General features: G+C 36.9%; 1 long non-coding RNA gene across 1 annotated transcript; it reads right to left on the bottom strand.

Annotated features, from left to right (window-relative positions):
* Positions 1-1,668: 1,668 nt before the first annotated feature.
* On the bottom strand, positions 1,669-26,844 carry LOC131187896 (uncharacterized). Its single transcript, XR_009152658.1, has 3 exons — positions 26,687-26,844; positions 3,310-3,634; positions 1,669-1,792 (listed from the first exon to the last, which is right to left on the bottom strand). It is a non-coding gene; the product is annotated as an uncharacterized LOC131187896 (long non-coding RNA).
* Between the last annotated feature and the right edge of the window lie 218 nt (positions 26,845-27,062).

The raw sequence follows: 27,062 nt of genomic DNA, 5'->3' as shown, positions 1-27,062 counted from the left end.
TTTTGAAACTTATGTGGACAAATCAAGGGGAGTTAAATCAAAACAAAAAGTGTTTGGGTATAGACTCCAAAGTAAAAGGTTATTTTTCTTAAGCTCCATCTTCTTTTTTATAAGCTGATTTTCCTCTATCATTCCTGCTTAATTTAGTCCTAAATCCAGTATATTTCATTTTAGCTAATGAAAATGAAGTTAGTATGAAGCCCCTCATAGCTGACAAGTCCAAGTTAGCAAGAACTACACAGATTTCAGTAAGTACCTTGAATGCTACTCTGAGGTAAATACTAAATGCTTGGAAATGAATGGGAATTTCCCAAAAGGATTTAAGGTGGAATCTCTTTGAACACTTTGAAAGGCAGTTTCCCACATCTCTCCTCAACTGGGCTGAGTCACTATTAGAAGATAATCTGTCAACTGACTCACTCCCTGCTAACTCCTCTTTTCCTTTCCCAGCCTCCCCATAATCTTTCACTGCCTGAGGAGCAAACGCAGATACATCAAAATCCTTAGAGCTGCAAGTTGCACATCCATGACTTAAGATTTTTTATTCATATATAGCTGTATATTTTGTGAGATTCCAGAGTTCATAGGAGACATGTCTATAGTTCACTAACTATACCACTATAGATGAAAGATAAAGGATCCTGATTATGAATCTTCTTCAGAGGTGGGTTTCAGCAGGTTCTGACCAGTTCTGGACAACTGGTAGCAGAAATTTTGAGTAGTTCAAAGAACCGGTAGTAAAAATTCTGACTGGCCCCGCCCCCATCTGTTCTCTGCCTCCCAAGTCCCAGCTGATTGGAAGGAAATGAGGATTTTGCAGTAACCTTCCCCTGGAGTGGGGTGGAAATGGAGATTTTATAGTATCCTTCCCCTGCCATGCCTACCAAGCCACGCCCACCAAGCCATGCCACACCAACCAAGCCACGCCCACAGAATTGGTAGTAAAATTTTTTGAAACCCACCACTGATCTTCTTCCCAAAATCTTTCCTAGAAGTCCAAATATTATAGCTATTTTAAGTAGCAGAAAAAAAATAATAGTTCAGCTTTCAAGGATGTATAAGAGTTTATAATCTATATTCAGCAAGAATTTGGTGACTTGAAGTGAATAAATCCTGTTTTATACATTCAAATTTTGCTATCTTATTTGTTCTGCTATGTAGACGAAGTCTAAGCTAAACACTATTGCCAAATTTTTCCCTGTGTCAACCAATTGTTGAGCTTCTTTTGAGACTAAAGTCTTCAGATTTATGGGGATTTTTTTTTCAAGTGTTAAAGTATCATTTCCTCATCCCTGATCATTAGTCATGCTGGTGCTGCATTTGTACTATTGTACTTAAAAGATTCCTAAGGTAAAGTTACCATATAGCTCTTACAGACAGATGCATGGCTCATTATTTAAATAAGAAATATGATAAATAAACCTGAAATAAGATTTAAAGTAATTTCTCTTTAGCCCTATTTGTTGACTTCCTATAGGCCTTCAGTTGGCTATTATAAGAAACAGAATGGTGTAGAATTTGGTTGATCTAGCAAGACATTTCTGTTTTCTTATGTGTCTGATTGATGTCAAAAGCAGTACTGAAGCAAGGCTAGTCTTTAGAAAAAGGAATTAAAATACTATTCTCTGGGGCTGATGAGATTGAGGAAATAATTTCTTGGAAAGTCTCTGAAATCTTATATCCTTTATTGCCTCTTGTCACATATTCCTTTATGAAAAATAAAAGAAGAAACAAAGAAATTTCCCATGATATACCTGTTCTTTATTAGGGTGAATAACATCATGGAGGACCACTGTGTTAAGAAGACAAAAGAAAGTCAGAAGAGCAAAATAAAAATTATTGTATTACATTCCATCCAAACTTTGAAACATTGAATTGGCTATTTGTGAAACTCATGAACAGGTTTCTGTTTTATATACAACAGCTAGTTTAAAGGCTGAGACATTTAAGGGGAAATTGTTTTATTTATACCAAGACCTCAAATCCCAAGATCTTCATACTACCATTAATAAGAGCCAAGGTGGTGCAGTGGCTAGAATGCAGTACCGCAGGCTACTTCTGCTGACTGCTGACTAACTGCAATTTAGCAGTTCGAATCTCACCAGGCTCAAGGTTGATACAGCCTCCCAACCAGGAGTGAAATGCTCCTGGTTCAGACCGGATAGGCCGATCCAGTAGCGATGGTGGTGGGTGGTTCGGAGAACCAGTAGCAAAAAACCCTGGTCCCCCACCCATGCCCACCCAATGCCCGGTCACCCACTTCCTCACTTCCCTCTTCTTTTAAAAAATGCTTTTAAAAGGTAAAAAAAGAGGCTCTGGTGATTACAGCTGAACCACGCAATTATCAGAGCCTTTTTTTTTAACTTTTAAAAGCATTTTTTTTACAATTTATTCGGCTATCCCAGCTGAGCTGCCTGATCATCAGAGCCTTTTTTTCCTTTTAAAAGCATTTTTTAACAACCTATTTGTGTGCTGTTCTACTTACCCTGCCTCCTTTTGGCATGCACTGCCTGTGTGCACATGCACTTTGCATTTGGTACGTGGTGCGCACTGCGCATGTGCGCATGCATGCACATATGCATAGCCAGTGAACCAGTAGTAAACCGGTTCAGATTTCACCACTGCTTCCAACCTTCTGAGTTCAGTAAAATGAAGACCCAGATTTTGCGGGGCAATATGCTAACTCTGTAAACCACTTAGGACTGTAAGGCATTGTAAAGTGGTATATAAATCTAAGTGCTATTGCTATTATGCAGATTGGTAGTCCTAAAGCAATCTGTAAAGTCTCTATAATCAATGACTGGAAATAAGTAAAATTGTTTTGTGTGATTCTGGATGCGATCTATAGTTTTTTAAAGAAAAAATAAGAAAAACCCTATTTAAGAAGAATACAGGGGATTTTGATTCACTTCCCAAGTTTATACTTCAGACAATACGTGAAAAACATATAACTCTTTGGCTGATTCATAAACTATTCTTATAGCTGGAGTGCTAGAGTGAAACACTTAACAAAATAACTTTTGTACTTGTAATGGAGTATCTGGATGACTCTGGGGAATGAGGGGAAGAGATGCTGCCTAGAAAACAATCACACCAGAGGGGAGGAGCCCCCAAGTGCTTAATGATGGATGTGAGAAAAGTGATGGATGCATTACTTGGAACCTGACAGAAATTAGGAAGGACTTGCCCTAATTAATCAAGCAGTTAAAAGTAGTTTCACGAAGTTTGTACCCTCAGACTTCCAAGATTCTATTAATTCCACCTTCAAGTGGAATTAGCTTATCTAGTTGTGTTTTCCACCTGGTTTACCTGGAAGGGCTGACAGCATTCTTCATACCAAGACACTTTGCTATGCTTTTCAGTAATTTCGCCACAGTGCTGTTTTCACTCTATTCTTTTGTTCTGGTCTTATTCCTTTTCGCTATGCTGTATTATGATATGGAATGAAATAATGAATGCAATGTCACTATACAAAACAGCAAATCCAGTAACCTGAGGTGTTGATATTGGCATGGATGAACGAAGATATTTAGAAGTTTGAAAAAGAAGCTGTTTAGGTATAGTCACAGGGTGGCTCAAAACAATCGGCTAGCTGGAGTGGAATACATCTGGTTCTCAGACATCAATTTCAATACTGTGGGAAGAGTAAGGTGAAAGAAATTATCGGTAAACAGATATTCTTGTCTTCAGCATTTTCACTGAAAATACTGAGTTACAGGAAATACATCAGAAAACAATGCCATCTCACTATCCAGTATTGCTTCTGACAGAAAATTAATTATATCCTAAGAATAACAGAACAAAGGAGTTGGAAGGGACCTTGGAGTTCTTCTAACCCAGGGATAGTCAACCTTTTTATACTGTACCTACTGCCCACTTTTGCATCTCTGTTAGTAGTAAAATTTTCTAACCACCCACCGGTTCCACAGTAAAGGTGATTTATAAAGTGTATCGTTGTCTGCGCATGCCTCTCGCGCATTGTGGATTGGGTTTGGGGGGTGGTAGTGCCGGCTACCAGCTCTGTTTGTGTGTTACAGCTGGGTAGTGTGGGAGGAGATGCGCGAGCTATTCTGGGATGAGGCTCTTTTGTTTGTGGTCGCACTATAGCGCCATTTAGTTTCACTTATGTAACATGAACTAAACTTATGCACGGGCGATACAAATAGTATATTTTCAGAAATTTAAATTGTCATGGGAAATTTTATGAAAACCTAATGAAAATGTTTTTAAATAATGCTATGAATTTTTTTAAAAAAATCAATTAAATTTTTAAAAAAGGAAAGTGCTTCAGTACCCCTACAGCCCACCATGAAAGCTGGAACGCCCATTAGTGGGCGGTAGGGACCAGGTTGACTACCACTGTTCTAATCCAACCTCCTGTTAAAGCAGGAAATTCTATACCATTTCAGACAAATGGTTGTCCAATTTCTTCTTTAAAACCTCCAGTGTTGTAGCACCCACAACTTCTGGAGGCAAATCATTTCACTGATTAATTGTTCTAACTGTTAGGAAATTTCTCCTTAGTTCTAAGTTGGTTCTCTCCTTAATTAGTTTCCACCCATTGCTTCTTGTTCTGCCCTCAGGTTCTTTGGAGAATAGCTTTACTCCCTCTTCTTTGTGGCAGCCCCTGAGATATTGGAACACTGCTCTCATGTCTCCCCTAGTCCTTCTTTTCATTAAATTAGACATCCAATCCAGGGGTGAAATCTAAAAATTTTCCCTAACAGTTCTGTGGGCATGGCTTAATTGGTGGGCATGGCTTGATGGTCAGATGGGTGGGTGTGGCCAATAACAATAAATAATAAAAGTAATAAATAAAGTATAAAAAGCAATAAGAGGTACCAAAAACCAACTGTCACATGTTACACACAACACAACTGACTCTCACACAATGTAAAAGCAGCTGCACTTCACACTTCACACAGCCACAAAAAGCTCAAAAACCAACTTTCACACTTTACACACACACAACACAACACAACTGACTCACACACAGTGTGAAAGCAGCTGCACTTCACACTTCATATAGCCACAAAAAGCTCAAAAACCAACTTTCACACTTTACACACACACAACACAACACAACTCACACACACACACATATACACACACACACAAAATACCACATACAGCTTTCTGAGATTTTGTGTGTTTGTGTAGTTAGAGTGAAACACTACAGAAACACACCAAATCTCAGAAAGCTGCACAAATATTTTATTTTATTATTAAGGTTTGTGGACTTCAATTCCCAGAGTTCCTCAGCCAGCAAAGCCAGCCAGCATTAGTTGCTCAGTGATGAAATAGATTAGCTAAGTTTAGATTAGTTCTGTCTGGTGCTGAAAGTGAAACTGGGGCTTTCGGGCTGGGAAAAAAGCCATGAGGTCGATCAGTAATCAGGTAAGTGCCTTAGAATCTCTTAAAAGGAGGTTTTATACATGTTTTCTACAGAAAACATGTTTTTTAAGGTTCTGCTGATGAGGAACTCAGGTGAGATCCCCAGAGTAGCCTTTAATTTTTTTTTAAAGTTTAAAGGCTCTGCCGATCTCAGCTGTGGGGTGGGATCCTCAAAGGCTTTTTTTTACTTTTAAAGGCATGTTTTGGCTGAAGCAAAACCTTCTTTTAAAAGTAAAAAAAAACCCTCTGCTGATGGTGCGGCTCAGCAGAGGCAGGGGGGCGGGGCCAGGGATTTTTGCTACTGGTCCTCCGAACCAGCAGCCACCATCGCTACCGGATTGTGTGAGCCGGTCTGAACCGGGAGAATTTCATCTGATCCAATCCCTGCAACCATTCTTCATATGTTTTCTCTCCAGACTCCTAATCATCTTTGTTGCTCTTCTCTGCACTCTTTCTAATTAAATAAACGTCACCCTCCTATTGCAGGAGTAAGCTACAATTCTATCTCACGCAGAGATTTCTGAATTCTGCACAAGAGAAACTTAAGGATAGAAAAGTGTATCAATTTATTCCAACTTATAATAGTCTTGGAGTAGAAAGGAGCAGGTTCTCATAAGAAAGAAAGGGAAAAAGCTGCAATTTTGGAGAAAAACAATGAATGAAGATTAAACATGAAATAGATTTGCTGGAGCATCTCTAAACATGAAATATACAACAGCCTAAATGTTTGTTGTTAAATTTGTAATACTAAAAATGATGGTGTTTCAGATAACTGGAGCTGTTTGTGGCTATCTCTTGTTTAACTTCTTAATATTGACAACATCTGGGTAGTGCTATATACCACAGTGACAGAAAAGCTTAAATAAACCATAATAGGCACAATAGGATACTAAGTGAGTCTCATAAGGGCTACAAGAGTCATTACCTTTCTGTTAATAATCCTTGTTATGTGTTAATGTTTGTACAGGTAGTCCACAATAAACAAGAGATATATTGCTCCAAAGAGACCAAACCGTTTTATCACCTGAAGACATTTCAGATTAAATAGCCCTTGCTGTAATAAAACTGTAAGATTGCAAAGGACCTACAATGGCCTAATTCTCCAAAAATGTGCATTATCTGAAGCCTCCATTAATCCAGGGCATTTGAGAAACAATGTGGATGATGTTTGAGAGAAAAGGGTGCCAATTACATCAGATTGTGACACAGTTTTATTGGAACAATTCTCTGTTAGGGAGCCAGTACTTTATAGCAATTAGGACTGAGTAAAGTCAAATTTCTACCTGACAATACATTTTATGGACAATCTAGAGCAAATCAGTATTTCTCACGATCTCTCCAGCTGAAGATAAGAGCCTTGGAAAAAAGATGGAATAAAAGTTAAAAAAAAAAAACCAGTAGTGTGCAACTATCTCATTGCCACCTGATAGAATTAATTCTTATGAATCAAAATTCATTTGTACATTAGGTATATATTCCTAGATGGTGTTTATACTTAGGGAAGTAAGCTGAACCATATTGGAGAGGACAGGCTGAATGTCTCTTATTGCAGCTAGGAGCTTTATCAGTGCTTCTATGAAAATATTCATAGTATTGTATGGTACCAATAAAGTTTGAAATTCAGGGGGAAAAAACTATTTGGAAAAAAGTATTTCACAAGTAGTCTTTTTTTATATTGTGTGGATTAACAATACCATCTTCAAGTAAAATCTCATTCACCATATAAATACAGCAAAAAAGCAGATTTTTTTTTTGTTTAAAAGTCTCCCCAGAGATTAGATTCCTAACCCTACTGGCCTTTTAAAACACCCTGAAAGATTTTGCCAATGGGCAGGAGACCAGGAAATGTGGAAAATATATTGAGTGTTTTTGGTATTATTGAGTGTTATTGCTAGATGTTATAACTATGTCTATGAAATTTATGTATTTTTATGCTGATTTTTATATGATTTTTGTATTACTTTTGCTTTAATTGTCATATATTTAGAAGAGGGCAGCTGTATAAATGTGATTAAATAAATAAATAAATAAATAAATAAATAAATATTTGCTTAAATGAAATTCTTAAAGTATTAGTCCAGTATGGCTAAAAAGGAAGATTTTTCTATGAATGTTACAAATATACAGAACAACTATGTAACAACTATTTCTTTTTTAAGTTGCATAGATTCTCAACATTATCTTCAAGCAGAATTACTATACAATACAGCAAAAAAGCCGATGTTAAAGCAGAATCCTTCAAAAGTATAGTATTTTTGCATATTTCCCTGACAATTAGCAGATATTGTGTCAGACAAACATTACCATTATATGAATATATGAGTGGGGAGAGAGAGAGAGAGAGAGAGAGAGAGAGAGAATTGGTGTTAATTGCAAGGAGAAATTTCACTCAGATATCTAGATAGTAAAGAGCGTGGTTTCCTTCTCTGTCCCTCTCTCTGCTGAACACAAGCCCTGGTATTAATAATTGAAGGTTGCTTTTGTGGAGAAAGCACTATCCTTATCCATCATTTTAAAGATAAAACTTTTTTTTAGGTTCTTTTTTTATGGAATCAAACAATCCCAACAGTCAATGACTCACAAGTCTCACAACTGGCTCCAAGTTTCTGCCTTTGAAAAGTTTGCTATTTTGACTTAAATATTGAGATAATTCTTTTTTTTTTTTTTTTACAAAGAAGATGCATCGTTTGAGGATTCAAAGGAGCAAAAGAGAAAATCCTCATATTTCTTGACAGAAAGCTTGCTGTGCTCTCCACACTGAGGACTGGCAAATATGAACAGACAGGTTTACACTTTTATCCCTTCTTGTTACCCAACGTGGCTTTTAGGACTTTCTCCAAATGAAGTACTCGGCAAGACATCTAGAGATGAAAGAGATGGAGGATGAACTCACCTACATGTCAAGGATTTAACACTGTGATTGATAATGTCCCTGTATATACATTAAAAGCTCTTTGTGGTTTTGAGTGAATGTATCTCATAGCTACACAATATTTCTTTCCTCATCTAAACTGTAAAGGGGCAAAATTCTGAAGCTAAAGAGAGAAAGAGAGATAGAGGAAATACCTTCACCACGTTGATTCCAGTGCAGAGAACACGGGATGGGGTGGACAATAAAACCCTCAGTTCCTTCTTTAAAACAAAATCTAAATTTCATTCTTTAATACTTGGTTGTTAGCAAAGAAAAAAAAAATTCCACAGTGAACAGGTAGTTCTCGACTTATAACCACAATTAAACCCGACATTTTTGTTGCTAAATGAAACATTTTGTTAAGTGAATTTTGCCCCATTTTATGACCTTTCGTGCCATAGTTGTTAAGCGAATCACTACAGTGGTTAAGTTACCATGTTTCCCTGAAAATAAGACTGGGTCTTATATTATTTTTTGCTGCAAAAGTTGCATTAGGGTTTATTTTCTGGTTAGGTCTTATTTGGGGGAAAATATGGTACTAATTGTTTCCATCCGGCTCATGATCTTTACTGGAGCTTATTTTGGGGGTAGGGCTTATATTACGAGGATCCTGAAAAATCATGCTACAGCTGACTTTCCGGTTGGGTCTTATTTTTGGAGAACCAGGGTTGTTAAGGAAATCTGGCTTCCCCATTGACTTTGCTTGTCAGAAAGTCACAAAAGGTAGTCACATGATCCTGAGATACTGAAACCATCATAAATATGAATCAGTTGCCAAGATCCGAATTTTGATCATGTGACCACAGGGATGCTGCAAGGGTTGTAAGTGTGAAAAATGCTCACTTTTTTCAGTGCCATTGTAACTTTGAATGGTCACTTAATGAACTGTTGTAAATCAAGGACTACCTGTGATATAAATATAGATTAGAATCTAGATACCACTCACTGCTATGTGTCAATATTTAAATACATTAATAAGAAATCATTAAATACTTCCAGACTACATAATGGATGATAGATATCCATATATCCATATATTAGAAGTATTTTTCCATCATTTTATTATGAGAAATATGGAATCACTTTATAGCAAAACAGGGAAGCCAATTGGGAAACACATTTAACTATCCACTTTCAGTGGAATTATTGTATATTTAGACTTGCAGGGTCTAATCATTGTGTAGCTAGACATTAGTTCTAATCCCACTTCTTTCCTAAAATGTAACATATTAAATTATCTTCTCTATTTGACATAATTTACTCAGATTGTTTCATTTAATTATGGCTTGAATATAGGCTTCTACCCATATGTAAGTATTTCTTCACTCCCTCTTTTAGCAAGTGTCCATTTTTAAAGGAATAATGCTTAAATTAAATTGTATTCCTTCAGAATGTTTATTTCTCTTTTTAATTTGTGATCCATACTTTGTTGGATTTATATTGCAGTAAATTCAAATAACTATTAAGCTTGTTTGATATGACTTTTTCTCTTGCTTTTATTATTTTTTTTAAACCCTCATTTTAAAAAAAAATCTTTACTTTTCCTTTCATTTTAAACACAGATAAATTCAATATTATTTTGAGTCTTTTCTCAGGTAATATTTTTTTAGAACAGCAATCCTACAAGGTACAGATGAGGAAATGGAGATTCATTTAGAGTGGCTTTCCTAAGAGACCAGGGTGCTTCATAGCACAGAAACTGGTGAAGCTTGAACACCATCCTAGCCTGATTTAAGGTAGTAGATAGTCATACCACTAGTGTCGCACAATAATATTATGGTTAAGAAATGTGCCTCCAAAATAGATGTTTAGAGTAAATTAGAACAGAGGTGAGAAAAGGCATTTTTCTCACAACCTCATTTATGAAAAACAAATCATGCATATCCTTAGGAAAGCCTTCCACTGCATATACAATATGCAAGTACTATGCTGAGAGGCACTAGTCAGCATCTTTCTCATTTTAGGGTTACCTTAACATTGGAGCATATCCTGATTGTTTTCATATACATATGCCTGATGCTACATAAGCAGATCCTAACACTATTTTTCTTCCAAATTGGAGGATGGGAGAACACCGGTTTCGACCTCTTCACTTGCCTTTAACACAGTCTCTATTAAATACTGCGATTCTTAAATTAGCTTTTTTTAAAAGTGCATTTTATAGTCAAGCAAGCAGTAATTGGACACTGTGACTATGAGTGGCCCTTGTGGTGTTTGGATCAAGTCCAAATGTACCTTCTGTCTGTCTCTGACACAGGCAGACAATAGCAGTATTATTTACTATGCTAGCTGTGTGTAATTCGACAGGCCAGCTGCAAGAACAAAGAGCCACTAACATTTTGCCCAGCCCTATTCCCAACTGAAGGCCCATCTACATTTCATAAATTATTTCCTCAAATGGTAGATTCTCTTTCCTCTTTCTAACCCTGACTGCGCTAATTTGAAAACTAAACGTTCACCATAAAAACACTATCTCCATTCTTTGCCATCACTCGGGTATTGTGGGATCCTGCCCTTGAAGCTATCACCCCAGAGTCATTACATTGTCATTATTTATTATTAAATACAATTTGTCTGATTATGTCAGGCCTTGAGATCAAGGATTTATTCCTTGCTCTGATATTCTCAGGATCCAAATTGCTACAAAGCTTCTTAAAGGATAGGTGAGAAAGAGTGAATGTGTATGAGAGCAAAGCTTCACCTAGCAACTGAATGAAGCATTTAGATGGATGGAGTTTTAGGTATGAGCAGATTTTCTAATAATAAATATTTACACAGCACTTTTTGCAGGCTTAAAAAAAAACCTCACATGGGCTCCTTATTTATATCTTACCTCACCTCCAAGGAGATTAACAAAGATACTTTACTCTTTACTTCTTAATTCCTCAAAAACTTGATAGATCATTTTGCTGAAAACACTAAATTGATCTAGGCCATTCAGTAAGTTTCATGGTTTAGTGGTGATTTGAACCAGTAGCTCCCCAATTTTATAACAACACACTAATCACTTCAACATACGGCAGTTTGTTAAACTTTGATAACTGGGCAGATAGGTCAATATTATTAATCCTTTATTCTGATGGCAATAGGAAGGGAGGGTAAAACCATCATGATTGCAAGATGGATATAATAAACACAGCTTGTTTTATAGTATTGTTGTAATGATTATAGGGACCAACTGTGTGAATCTATGGGAACATCCCGAAGTGTTAGAAAGACCTGTTCTAACTAATATCCAAAATGCACCCCATGTTCATTCTCTGCTTGGCTTTCCTGAAATATGAAAATGTCTCCCCTGCATGCCTGTCTTTATCAATCTCCATAATCTGAACTGTGGAATTTACTTGCAGGATTGTATTAAATATGATAGATAAAAAGAAAGTTAAGATTGAAAGAAGTAGTAATTCATCAGCTTTGAAGTTACAAGTAACTGAACAATATGTGATTGAGAGAAATTTAGGAAGAAATATCCAGGCATTGTTTCATTTATTCATTCAGAAGTTCTCTAGGGATTTTCAAGAATTGAAGTATCTGTAATATTTCCCTAGATATGAAGGATTCTTCTTAGGTCTAGGAGGGCTATTTGGACAGGACAGGAAGTGTTTATTTTCACATTATGAATTTGGTGTTTTTATGTTTCCATGTTGGATCCTTGGAGCATTATGTTTGGCTACAACAGTGGTAGTCAACCTGGTCCCTACCCGTTCCAGCTCTCATGCTGGGCGGTAGGAATTTTGTCCGATACTGAAGCACTTTCCTTTTTTTTTATTTATTTGACTTTTTAGAAAATTTTCATAGCATTATTTAAAAACATTTTCATTAGGTTTTCATAAAATTCCCCGTGACAATTTAAATTTCTGAAAATATACTATTTGTATCACTCGCGCATAAGTTTAGTTCACGTTACGTACGTGAAACTAAATGGCGCTATAGTGCGACCGCAAACAAAAGATACTGGTCCCAGAATAGCTCGCGCATCTCCCCCCAAACTGGTGAGCGGTTAGAAAATTTTACTACTAACAGAGATACAAAAGTAGGCGGTAGGTATAAAAAGGTTGACTACCCCTGGGCTACAACCTTAATTTGCTGAGATTATCAACAATGATTTTTGATATACTGTAGATATTATTAGAATTGTTTTGTTTTTATCTTTTTTTCTTTAACTAAGAGTTCTAGAAGACTAACAGCCTCAAAACATCCAAATTAAGAAAAAGAGTTTGCAAACTAGCAATGGCTCATCATTTGATTGATAAAGTTGAAACAATAAAGGGTACCTGCAAAGTATTTTCTGTGGGATCTTTGGTGCTCTCTGAGCATGGTTGTTTTCTTGCAGACTTTTCATCACCCAACATAACTGATGATGTTACCTAGTTGGGTAATGAAACATCAGCAGGAAAACCATGCAATTCATAAATCACTAAGGACCCCACTGTTCAGCCCTGAACTACAAATATTCTCTTCTATTGAAGTATTTTATGAAAGGCAGGAGGATGGCATGGGGGCAACAGGACCAATATGTTAAAACAAATAGAATTACATTTATACCCACCCACCCCTTTACCTCTAATGATATCATTGATTTTTTTTTTATTCAACAACAGTCTTCCATTTGCTCCATTCCTTTACTTTTCTTTCAACCTTATCCATTTAAAGTTTGAGCATGACTTCACCAGTATGGGTTGGAATATGGAGTGGCCCTACCTTAGGGATCACATGCTGGGAATAAACAGCAACAGACAATCTCTTAGCATTCCTTGGCACTTCCCAATCATTTCTAATAGCTCATCATTTCTTCTATTGTAAGACACACCGATGTATATTAGATGAACTACCCTGATCCTTCATCAAAACCACTTTGTTTCAGCAGCGCCAGAAGTCAACATCCTAAATTTCTATCAAGGCCTACACTAGACAACTTGTAGCACTTCAAATATTGCAGGATTATAGTTTCAGTAGTTTGAATTATCATGATCAATAGAAGTAATAGTAAAGCATGTTGCAAACTGTAACTATGTGATATCTGTGTTGGTAGAGCTTGGCTAACCTTGGCCTATACAGTAACAGGTAAGACTTCTTCTGACTCCCAGTCTAGTATAGATTGGCTTTGAACAAATGACACTGTTATTAATAAGAAAGAAGCAACTCAGGGAAAGAGCCTGAAGATTTTAGATTCTGAAGATATACTATTCCAAATTCTGTTCTGAATCCCAGATTTCTTAGGTGAAGGGATTTATGAAGAAATACTTAACTAGAACACAGTATCTTGCTATTGAGTCATTTCTAAGATAAACCAATGTGGAGCTTTCAGAACTCCATATCTTATATACGAACTCTGATCTTCCAGTAAGAAGTTCTTCATGATTATTTTGAGTCAGAAAGGGAAGCTAATGAGAATGCGTGTGTTTGCATGTGTGTTAACAAGAAAATGAAATATTAACAAGCAAAAGAATCAACATTTTAGTCAAGAAAGATTCTCAACTGAATAATAGGTATATTATAATTAAAGAATAAAAGAACTTAGACAAAAAGAATAACAGCATTACATGATCATATTCTATATAGACTAAAAAAAATAGATTCTAAGGACTATGTTGATGGTGATCATAAGATCACAGAATCATAGAATCATTGGGCTGGAAGGGACCTTGGAGGTCTTCTAGTGAACCCCCTGCCTGATGAGATGAGGTAGCTGGGTTTAAATGAGGAAACCAATTGTATGAACAATCTTTATTTTGCAGTGTTCTCTAAAGAGTTGTTTTGCATCTACAAGATTTGTAACTACCTAAATGTACATTTGTAATAGCCTAAATTTATGATAGCACGTAATATGTGAGTAGACAATTGTTGTGCAGTTGTGCAGGCCTATATTTGCCAGGCTTCTCCAGGAAGAGCGTTCCATGGCGGGAAACCTCTTTTCTTGTAGCTAATCACATTAACTAAGATGATGGGATAGTAATAGAACCCTTCTCTATACACACAACTGTTTGGAAGAAGAATGTAACAAAAATTGAAATATGAAATGCCTACATCTCCAATTCTTTGCCTGTAATTGCTAATCGTCCTTCCTTTGGTACTACAATTTTCATTGCAAACTTCACACATCAGCCTGTACATTGATAGCATAACTATAACTAAGCAACAAATCATCAATTCTTCTCAGGCACCAGTATTCTATCTGCTATTCTGAAGTTTTTAAAGCAAAATAAAAGGAGTTGAAATTAAGATATCTCACTAAGATATGTCACTGAATTTCTGAGAGCAGGCATTCGTCTATATACCAGGCATCCAAAGTTGAAATAGCCATTTGAATGAAAACATTGGGCTTAATGAATAATATCAAACATGACAAGTATTTGTCAGGATTCTTGGAGAAAGATGAGCTTCAAACAATGACACGCAGGTCTGATTGATTTCACAGTGAGAAAATCAGATGCTTTAAGTTTGTGGACAGGAATGGTAAGATAGCCAGCTTGACAACTGCCATGATATATAGGAAAGATCAAGACTTGACATCCTAAATGTCATGTGCACTGAAGTAGGTCTAGCTTTTGTACATGAAAACACTGAAGTTACATCCCTTATACCTTTGTACACAGATCTGCATGATAAAACACGGATACTGCCCTTCAGACATCAAATACATTAAGCTCTCAAACAGCTGCAGAAGTTTAATCACTTAAAGGTCAGGAAGGACTTCTTCAACTTATCTAATTTACTGAATATTCCAAACAAGGTAGGTATGCATATATAATCATATTAAAAATGTTGGATATTGTTCCAGAAAATTGAACCCAGTGACCTAAAGAGCCCTTCCAACTCTATAATTCTATGATTATTTACTTAGGGATGTATAAACCATCCTATTGCTTATATTTCACTTTGAATCACCTATCAGAATAATGCTGAGGTAGAAATGGGCAACTCATAGTGGTAGCAATTAAACTTATATACTGCTTCACAGCATTTTATAGCCCTCTCTAAGTGGTTTACAGAGTCAGCATATTTTCCCCAACAATCTGGGTTCTCATTTTATCTACCTTGGAAGGATGGAAGGCTGAGTCAACCTTGTGCTGATTAGAATCGAACTCCTGAAATGAGCAGTGAGTTTGCCTGCAGTACTGCATTCTAACCACTGCACCACTATGCCACCACATGGAGTCATATATGGTTGTTTTTTTTAAGAATCCTTATAAACTCCAGGAAACTGGAATAAGAGAACTGAACTATTTCCAGGGATGAAATCCAGCAGGTTATGACAGATTCTGGAGAACTGCTAGTGGAAATTTTGAGCAGTTTGGAGGAACAGTAGCGGAAATTTTGACAGTTCAGAGAACAGGCAAATACCACCTCTGGCTGGACCCAGAGTGGGGAGGGAATGGGGTTTTTGCAGTACCCTTTCCCTGGAGTGGGGTGGGAATGGAGATTTTCCAGTATCCTTCCCTTCCACACCCACCAAGCCATGCCCACCATGGGCCTTGGTTGCCAAAATATTCTCCCATTAACTGTGACAGTTTACCTCACCTCAGCTACACCACGCCCACCAAGCCATGGCCACAGAACCAGTAGTAAAAAAATTTGGATTTCACCATTGACTATTTCCCATTAGAAATGAAATCAAATAGCTATGTAAAACATACTGCATCATTTAAAGCCACTTAAGTGAAATGTGTATCTATGTGTAATGGGATGAAAATCCTGCCATGGTAACATTTTATTGCTACCATGGGCCTTGGTTGCCAAAATATTCTCCCATTAACTGTGACAGTTTACCTCACCCCAGCTACACAAATGTCATCCACATCCACTTCCTTACTGAAAGCTGAAATAATTTATGGAGATAGGAGGGATGTATTTATTTCATTGATCTCAATGAGATTGAGATTATTTATTTATTTTTATTGACACCCCAACATTATTATTTTTACAATAACTTGAGGCAGTGAACATATCCATCCTCCTCCTATTTTCCCTAAAACAACAACCCTGTGAGGTGAGTTGGGCTGAGAGAGAAAGAGTAACTGGTGCAAAGTCACCCAGCTGGCAATAAAAAATGGAGAGAACTCCATGATAGTAAATTCCATCTTATTCTGGATTTCTCTCTTTAGCCCTAAAAAAATCTCAACATTTTCAGTTGCAACTGGTACTGAGAGTTTTATGTTTTGGGGATCGGAGGGAAGAACTCAGTTTTTAGGTCCTTTTAATTATACTGGTCAGTAGAAGAGATACAGTAGATTCTAATTATAGTAAACAAAAAAAATTTGCTTAGGTCACTCTTACATGCTCAACCTGCTTACTTACCAACCTACCAAAGCATTTTAAGGCAAATCTACATTTTTATTTATCATTTATACCCACCTTTATTATTTTTATTAATAACTCAAAATGACACAATCCTTCCTTCTATTTTTCCCATTACAACCCAGTGAGGTGAGGTGAGCTGAGAGAGTGTGACTGGCTGAAAATCACCCAGCTGGCTTTCATGCCTCAGATGGGTCTAGAACTCACAGTCTCCTGGTTTCTAGACTGGGTCTTAACCACTAGATCAAATTAACTCTCAATATTTGTTAGAGCTACCACATCTGGAGGTATGATCAGATGTGATGGCTCAATAGTTGAAGATATTGACCTTGTCAGCTGGAAAGCTGACATCCTGGATTCCAGAGCTGAGCACCCTAGGACAGGGTCCAGCTCCTATTCGTTTAGTAGTTTGAAAATATGCACATGCAAATAGATAATTAGGTACCACTTTAGTAGGAAGGCAATAACATTCCATTGTGTGCAGTGGTTATAATGCAGTACTGCAGGCTACTTCTGCTGACTGATGGCTACCAGCAGTTTGGCAGTTTGATTCTCACCACTCAAGGTTGACTCAGACTTTCATCCTTCTAAGGTTGGTAAAATGAGGACTGAGATTGTTGGGGGCAACATGCTTACTCTGTAAACCAGTTAGAGAGGACTGTAAAGCACTTTGAAATGGTATATAAGTCTAAGTGCTATTGCTATTCCGTGCGCCTTGGCCTACAGTCATTTTGGCCACATGAAGTATCTTTGGAAAATGCTGGCTCTCTTGACTAATGAATGGAGATGAGCACTCTCCCCTCCTAGAGTTGGACATGACTGGACAGAGGAACTTTTTCCTTTTATGACATCTGCGTCGCAAAAATTCATTCAACCGCTAAATGGGAGCTAATAGGGTTTTTTTATAGCTTTTTGCTATCATGTAATTTATTGCAACCTAGCGTTAATAGCCCCAAATAGCTTTTCTCCTTAGCATATTTTAGTCAGTCTCAAACCCCTAAGAAGGATCCAACCAGTGTTCTCTCCAACTAAGCCACAGAAAAGCATTAAAAAAAAATAGCTACTGCAGTTCCAGCCACCACATTTTTATTTTTATTTTTTGGGATTGCACTATTTTATTTTGTGATATTGAAAAAAGAAGATGCTGCTGTCAATATAATGAGAAGGGAAGGGAAACTGTAGTGAATAACATAGTAGCATGAATTCACCATAGCAAAACCTCTATGAAGAGAAAGATTCCACAATTTAGAGCATTCACACTGCCAACCACCACAGATATTCAGCATTTCAAGCAGAACTCACAGCAATTTCTGATGCATCACAGATTGATGCAGCTGAGCTGAAATAAATTGATTTAGTTACCCAATGAAGGGGATGATCTCGGACACTGGGGCATGGAGCTGATTTGGGAACAGTGCAGCTGCCCTAAGTACATTCTTGCTGTTTTTGACAGCTCCGTCAAATACAAATGGGAAGAACATATTAGAGATTTGTTCTCAATGGTACCTCTTCATTGGAGTGAGACCATTGCTGATGGCTGGACAGTTGGGTATCTTCTGAAATCAAAGTGCAGCTGTTAGAATTTAAGTACATAATGTTCCTGGGATAATAAGGAATGTCAATAGATTTATTTTAATTGTCTGCTTTTGTAGTAGTTTTATAATACCGTTTGATTTGTGGTATTCAGTCTGCTTGATTCTTAAATATGTAGATATTTTTTTACAGGCTAAGGACTGGATTGCAGAAAGTAAAGTAACCTTCTTACGTTTTATGAACCTCATATGAAGCACTAAAATAATTAATTTGGCTAAACGGACAATTAAATGCATTAGTTTAATAGAAGATGCACAGTCTTTGTAATGAAATGTGCCAATAGTTGACCATATAATTCAACCATGTTCAATAATTTGTGTAACAGTTGGCATGTGGTTTTCTCTCTTACTCTCTATTTTGTGGGTTTGGATGAAAACTCATCTGGAGTAGCCTTAAAATGATGTGACTTAGTTATGGTTGGGTTTCAGCTGGTCTCTTTGACCACAAACCACAATGATAAGGCTTTAGGCAGACCTATAACAGAGACCTGTTTAAACTAGCCACAAATGATGGGGATCAGTACCATCAGCTGGCCACAGAGTAATAGAGGCTAATCATAATTAACCTTTTTCCCATCTAGGAAACTGAACATGCACCACGGAAAGAGCCACTGCATGTGTTTTAAAAGAAATCTTTGCCCAGCATATAACTTTAAGAAACAGTCCTGAGTCAAGTCATTCTTATGACTCCTGTACAGGCCACTGGGAAGCATTTACTTGCTCAAGTTTATGAAGCTACCATTATTGGTTAATTGGTGCATGAGTATTATGGTCTTATAATATTATCTTATGTTCAGAGTTTCAGTTTTAGTCTGGATGTTCATTTTAAATGTGATATTGAAAGTGATATGCAAAAACATAATTATACAGTTTTCCTGTGTCTAATGTGCAGAGTCATAGCTGAAGAATTTGGTTTATATAAACTAGGTCTTAGTAAATGATTGTAGTATTGGATATCTAAAATGCATTTTTGGGAACAGCTTTTCTGCACAGCCCCATAGAATATGTCTAGAATTCTGCACATTCTAGATAAATATCTAAAATGCATTTTTGGGAACAGCTTTTCTGCATAGAAAAGCAGTCATCCTATTCTAATCAGAATAATATTATTCTAAACTTTATTGGGGAATGCATTTAAGTATTTGGACCCAATGGCAGTCTAATTCTCATATTCTGACCAGCTGTTTTTGGTGCCCAGCAAAGCTGGCTGAGGAATTCTGGGAGTTGAAATCCAAGTCTTAAAGTTGCCAAGGTTGGAGATCCCTGGGCTAACTGACCATGTAAAACATACACCAAATCAGACATGGATATCATACAAAAAAATTTAAAGAGTTTATATAAGTCGGAGCATATTCAAATTTTGGCTACATGTATTTCAAAAGCTCATTATAATCAGCAAAAGAAGCCTAGTACAGGCTGCCATCTATTCTAAATTATTCCTTATTTCAAATTTCTCTTTCTTCCTTTTACATCTTTTGAACATCACGAAGTTAAAATTTGTACATCAGCTAGTCAACAACTCTCAGGTAGAAGTGCAGCCTTTTATTCTCAGACCCAAGGTCACAGTACTACCCTTCTATTAGTTCTTGAGCAGATCAAAAATAAAGGCAGGACAAAAATCTTAAATAATTAATAAATACATAAATTAGCCTGGAATAGTAACTTGGCAAAGAAATACTAGCATATACAGAATGAGCAAAACATGGTGCTGTCAGTTTTGGAAGGCAATTTTCTTTTTGCTTCTTAACTGTCACATATTTTAGCTGGGGAAGTTGGGAGGGGGTTGTTATTGGAGCCGTAGAAAGTTAGTCATAACAACATTCCGTATTTAAGGACATCCTGAGTCTGATGGAGACTGCCTGAAGATTATATCCAATTGAGTGTGAAGAGTTGATTGGACAATGTGATGAATTTGTGGTTTTGAGGCAGGGCTGTGAATTGTCAACTGGGTGTGGAAAACCTGGTTTCAGTTTTGGGTTTTCCCAGCTGTGCCAACATGACATCTCTAATAAATTGGAACTTTAAGGAACCTCAAGCCTCAGATCTTTATTTCATTGGAGGTGTTCCTTGGAACCTTGACAGGTACATTTTAAAAATATTCTTGATGTTCTATCCTGTATACAATATTGACCATGTTTTTTTTAAAAAATTTATTTATTTATTTATTTATTTTGTCACAACAATATATATAAGTATCATACAAAAAAGGTTATATAGTATATAAACATATATATGAGTAAATATTAGGAGGTATAAGCATATATATATATATATATATATATATATATATATATATATATATATATATATATATATATATATATATATATATATATATATATATATATATATATATACATACATAAGAAGAAGAAAAAGAAAAACAATAGGACAGGAACGGAAGGCATGTTTGTGCTCTTATGCACGCCCCTTATGGTCCTCTTAGGAATGGGGTGAGGTCAATATTAGAAAGTTTTTGGTTAAAGTTTTTGGGATTATGGGAAAGACCACAAAGTCAGGTAAAGTGTTCCAAGCACTGATGATTCTGTTACAGAAGTCATATTTTCTGCAATCTAGATTAAAGCGGTTAACATTAAGTTTAAATCCATTGGTTGCTCTTGTATTATTGCAATTAAAGCTGAAGTAGTCTTTAACAGGAAGGACATTACAATAGATGATTCTATGAGTTAAACTTAGGTCTTGTCGAAGGCGACGGAGGTCTAAGTTTTCTAAGCCTAGGATTTCAAGTCTGGTGGGATAAGGTATTTTGTTGTTTTCAGAGGAATGGAGAACTCTTCTTGTAAAATATTTCTGGACACATTCAATTGTATTGATGTCAGAAATATGGTGAGGGTTCCAGACAGGTGAGCTGTATTCTAGAATTGGTCTAGCAAATGTTTTATACTGGTTAGTAGTGTAGTGTTTTTGGAAAAGAAGCTACGCAAGATTAGGTTTACAACTCTTAGAGCCTTTTTTGCTATGTAGTTGCAGTGGGCTTTGGCCCTTAGATCATTTGATATGAAAACTCCAAGGTCTTTAACAGAGTGGGGGGTATCTGTAAGGTAATATCCATCAAATATGTACTTAGTGTTTGGGTTCTTTTTTCCAATATGTAAGACTGAGCATTTGCTGGTTGAGATTTGGAGTTGCCAAGTTTTAGACCAAGCGGTTAGATAATCAATGTCTTTTTGAATGGTAGATGTATTGTCTGTGGTGTTAAATAGTTTGACATCATCAGCAAAGAGAATACAATTACTTGAGATATGGTCACAAAGATCATTTATGTATAGTATGAAGAGTGTTGGTCCAAGAACGTTGCCTTGAGGAACGCCACTCTTGACAGAAACAGGATTTGATAGAGCATTGCCAATTTTGACCACTTTTTGTCTGTTAGACAGAAAAGCAGATATCCATTTGTGAAGGGGTCCTGATGGTTTAATATTGTTCAGGCTTTCAATCAGTGGTGGTATTCAGCCGGTTTGGACTGCTTCGGGTGAACTGGAGTGGCGACCTGCCTGCCCCCACCCACCAGCCTCAGCGCTATGCAGTCTTATTTAGCCACATTTTCTAAGCAATGCACATGCGTGCAAGCCACGTGCACAAGCAAAGTGCACGCGCAGAAGGCACATGCTCATATTTTTGGTGGGCGGTGAACCATTGGTAAAATTATGTGAAACCCATCTCTGCTTTGGATGTTCTTTTCGCTGTATATTTTCTCTCTGTTATAGTTTTTAGAGAGATGATGTGCAACGTACCACCATAAGAAGACTGGGGTCAAACCAATTTTTTCTCCAGGTGTACAATGGCCCAACAAACATGAATCCTTTACAACAGAATTTTGACTGCATCATTGTGAAAAATACCTGAATACTGTAGGAAAAGCCCTAAAATAGAGGCCACATATTCTAAACAAACAAAACAACAACAACAAAAATATCTTCTAATAAAGTACAGGAAAAAAAATAGAAAAACCTGGCCCATATATGATGCCATATAACCATCTCTACCTTATCAGTCCCTTATTATATATCTCATTCTGCCCCAAAATATTAAAGATTCTCCCTGTCCACCAAAATATTATGTACTCTACTCTTAAAATGTTAAATATGGATGTGGAAAAACTACTTGTCCAATATGTTAATGAGAACTTGTATTTCATACTTCCTGTGAATTATATAGTGAAATACAGTTATATGACAAAATTACTTTTTTTAAAAAAAACAAAAACATTGCAGTACAATGCAAGGTATGCTGTTCTGAATGGTATCATTCAAAAATCAAGTATTTAAGTGTAAAAAGAGAAGACAAAGGAAACTGCATCACGTACAAGCAGGTATATTGGGAAGAAGGGCTCTCTCCTTACAGCTACCTGACATGTTGCTTTTCTATACATAGAAAGGGATATTGTTGTATTTGCTATTATTTGGCATGAGGGAGGCAATCAGAGAGGCAGTTTATATTTGGAATGCACAATGACATCATCTGGGGGGGGAAATTATCCTTTAAATTTGCTGTATGCATAAACTGCTTTTTTTTAAAAAAAAGAGAGAGAGAAAAATAACCCATAAATTCACACCATGTTGTCTTTGGTGTGGAGGTATATTCAGAAGGGAGGAAGAGAAAGAGAGAGAGAGAGAGAGAGAGATTATTTTCAGACCTTTCCCCCATTACTTGCCATCTCATTTCCTCTAAGCTTAGAAATAATGTCAGATAAGCCTTTTGCATGTACTGTAGAGTGGCTCCATGTTTAAATACATTTGGCAATATGCAGCAAAATCCTCTTTCAATACATCGCACGACAGACAAACAGAATATGGGTAGCTCTCCATGTCTGTCAATAGAGCAGGCTGCGCCTGTGTCGCACAAACTGACCTTTCTGGAATTGTTCAAATTTGGCAATGAAATTGATAGATTTACATGATGCATATGCAGCCAGCCGCTCTGTCTTCGTGTCCTTGTGCTCATTATAAACAGGCAGGGACACCGTGCTAGGTTTACAGAGGGATGATAAAATATCCCATGGCACCTGGGCTCCCTACAGAGCTCAGAAGATTTATTTTCCTTGAGATGAGCTCTTCTTTCCAGGGACAGTTCCTTCACAACCTGTCTACTGGTGAACTCAAGCCTGGCCTTAAAGGGACCACTTCTCTGGAGAGATGAATATTTTAGGCACCATCCAATAGAAGAGCTGCCCTCTCAAGTCTGTGTTTTAATAAAGGATTTAAGTTTCTTCAGTTGTGCTGAATTGTGATTTTAGAGGTTGTGATTTATTCCCAAGTGGTACAATGAGAGTTTCTCTCTCTCTCTGCACAACAGCTTTTCCTTGGTGGGGAATGGGCAAGTCCTTCTTTCACTGTTAGTGAAGTTCTTACAACCTTGAAGAAAGTGGGCATAAGCAGGGGTGCTATTCAACAGGTTCTGATAGGTTCTGGAGAACTGGTAGCAGAAATTCTGAGTAGTTCGGAGAACCGGCAAATACCACCTCTGGCTGGCCCCAGAGTGGGGTGGGAATTGAGATTTTGCAATATCCTTTCCCCAGGAGTGGTGATTTTGCAGTATCCTTCCCCTGGAATGGGGTGGGAATGGAGATTTTGCAGTATCCTTCCCCTGCCGCGCCCACCAAGCCACACCCATAGAACTGGTAGTAAAAAATTTTGAATTCCACCAGTGGGCATAGGTGATACACAGTTGTAAGCAGAGGGCAATAAAGCCAGGCCATAAGGAAGTTATGTACCAAGAGTCACATTGCTGTAATTAAACATTACGTTACATTTCTGAATATGTAATATTATTTCATGCATATTTCCATGTGAGATATTTCTTGCATAAGTTTGCAATGCTTATTCAGAACTCTCTACTTTGGATCAGTGTTTTGGAAACCATCATAAACATCTAGCCCGGAGGGAGTTTTGCAAATCACACTTTCTAGGTGGGGACGAAACCAGCTAAGCAGTTTATAGCATCTTAAGTATAACCAACTGTATGAAAGCATATTTTTGTAATGCATTCTAGTTGTTAGGACATCATATATATATATCTAAGGATAAGATTCTTTGTTGGAGGCAAAAGGCCAGCACAGTAGCTGCCAGTTGTCCAGTGAACAGCCAATGAAGAAGTTATGGCTTGAAGCAATGGAGAAAGAATGCTACTCCACAGTGAAACTGAAGAGGAAGCAAATTATCTCAGATCCACAAAATAAAGATTCACTGATTTAGGACAAGACAAGACAGACAGAAAGTAAAAGAAAACAGGATTTCTTTTTATTTTAATATTGGGAAGACTGAAGAAAGCCGCCGCCACCACCCTGAAAAGGAAAAAGGAAAGCTGAAAAGCAGTAGATAGACTAGATATTGAGAGACTATATGTCTGACAAAGAGGTCGGGAGCTAATGAAAGATAAATGGGAAAAATAGACTAGACTCTCTTTCTTGCTGCATCTCTCTAAACAAATTCTAGAAGGCAGCAGGTCAACACTCCACCAAAGAGTCTATAAGAGAGATTGCAAAGGTGATAAAACTAAGTCCTGGTTACTGATTAAAAACAGAAAGCCCATAAGATCAGTCAAATCCTTCCACAGCTTTGCAAGTCCAACCTATTGAATAAACTTCACCAGTGCTGTGTTAGCTCTTAGTACTAAAATTCCTATCAGTGAGAACAATTAATCAGTGGAATTGGCTGTCTTCAGAAGTTGAGGGTGCTCTATTACTGGAGGCTTTTAAGAAGAGACTGGACAGCCACTTGTCTGGAATGGCATAGGGTCTCCTGCTTGTGCAGTGGGTTGGACTAGAAGACCTCCAAGGTCCCTTCCAACTCTGTTATTCTGTTATTAGTTTGTTAAGTGTTTGAGACTTAAAAGCAAGACAACGTAACTTCAAATCAACTTTGCATATACTTATTTTTTAAATAAATTTTATATTATACATTGAATTTTTAAATTCAAATATTGTGTTTTAATTTTTGTATATGTCTTTTTAACTTGGCTGTAAACCACCCTGAGTCTTCCGAGAAGGGCGGTATAGAAATGTAAATAATAAATAAATAAATAAATAGAATTGCAGTTGAGCTTCATTTTTATGGCAGCTGCTGATTTATGTATGTTCACTTATTTAAAATTACGTTTGCTCTGAATTTCAATTACAATTTTCCAAGAAAAAGTAAAAATTTGCTTCTCATTCTCATCTCCCAAAGACTGGAATACAGGAATCTTCCTCATTTTACTTTTCTCTGAATCCAAATGGATGTTAAAATTAGAATTTGGATAACATATATTTTAAAATGTATGTTTTGTGTCAAAATTAATATATTCCTTTTCCCCCAATAAGCGAGTACAGGTGGCCCTCAACTTCCAATCATTCATTTAGTGACCTTTCGAAGTTACAATGGCATTGAAAAAAGCGACTTATGACTGCTTTTCACACTTATGACCATTGCAACATTCCCATGGTCACGTGATCAAAATATGAGCACTTGTGTGTATTTATGACAGCTGCACCATCATGTGATCACCATTTGTAACTTTCCCAGCTGGCTTCCAACAAGCAACGTCAATGGGGGAAGCAGAGTCACTTAATGACCACAGGATTCACTTAACAACAGCAGTGATTTCTTTAACAAGTGTGGCAAAAAAAGGTCTTAAAATGAGGCAAAACTCACTTAACAACCGCCTTGCTTAGCAATGGAAATTTGGGGCTCCGTTGGGGCCCTAACTTGAGAACTGCCGATGTTTAAACTGCAGATTTTGAGAACAAAATGGAAAGAATTTATGAATGGAGAAACGAAGATATGCAACACTGTCAGGCAAAGTAAATAATGATGTCACTGAAGGTCAGGAGCAAAATGAGGAGAGCACAGTTATTATGTATAAATCTCTTTGAACAAAAGTAATAAACAACCGTCTTGAAAGATGTATTTCCCCCCTCCAGAAATGGGTAATGGTTTTCTTACTGTTGTGTATTTTTTTTTTAAAAAAAAGCCTATTAGTACAGCTCAAATTTAAATATATGCAATTTTTAAAACAATCACTAGCATTGGAGCTGAGTAAAAATAAAATCAACTTAAAAAAGGGGGAGAGGGAACACAATACTAAACCTTCAGATTAAAAATAAGCAGCATATCAATCCTATTGTTCTATCAAATTTACTCTAAGTTCATACCTTGCCCCCCACCCCTCCCCATCATTACTGACTGGTGAGTTTCCATTCTCTATTACTTGAAATATGTATTGTAATGTTAAAAAAACAAAATCCCAGGAGGTGCTTCTGGGTTTCTAAAATGTTGACAGCCTAATATTTACGTTCTATTAATTTCTTAATACTTCTTGTCCCAAATCTCCGGATTCTACAACCAGAGAGGATGTAGATGAGATGTAGATTATCTTTTGATTGTAAATCATTTGGATTCCTTCTGGAATGGGTGAGCAAAAGAAGAAATGACTGATGGGAATCTTGCAGGAATGTCAGAAATGCAGGCCTTTTTTGGTTTGGTTTGCTTACCTTAAGATCATGATCGGTTAATTCTTTGTCTTATGGAAGGAATTTCCAGACTCTTGCATGGAGAGAATCCTTCATTTTAAGGGAGACCAATGCAACTGTAGTTTCTTGACCAACGCTAGCTAGCACTTTCCCCCACCCCTGTTCCATCCTGAGGTCCTTTTTTTTTTGTGTTCCTGCATAATTATTAAACTTTCTGTGACTACACCCAGTGCTCAAAGCCTGTCTCTAATTTAAAAACACATGACAGGTAACTAACACTGTGAAATAAAGCATAAAAGAAATAATTATAGCCGCAGGAATCCAACTCCTACGCTAGCATAAAACAAACTTTGGGATATAGGTCTTGAACTGGGGCCTGGAGCACAGCACTAGAAGT

The sequence above is a fragment of the Ahaetulla prasina genome, chromosome 1, assembly GCF_028640845.1.
Source record: "Ahaetulla prasina isolate Xishuangbanna chromosome 1, ASM2864084v1, whole genome shotgun sequence".
In the NCBI taxonomy this organism is placed as follows: Eukaryota; Metazoa; Chordata; class Lepidosauria; order Squamata; family Colubridae; genus Ahaetulla; species Ahaetulla prasina.
Note: the sequence above shows the minus strand (reverse complement) of the source record. Positions and strands in the feature narration are given on the sequence as shown.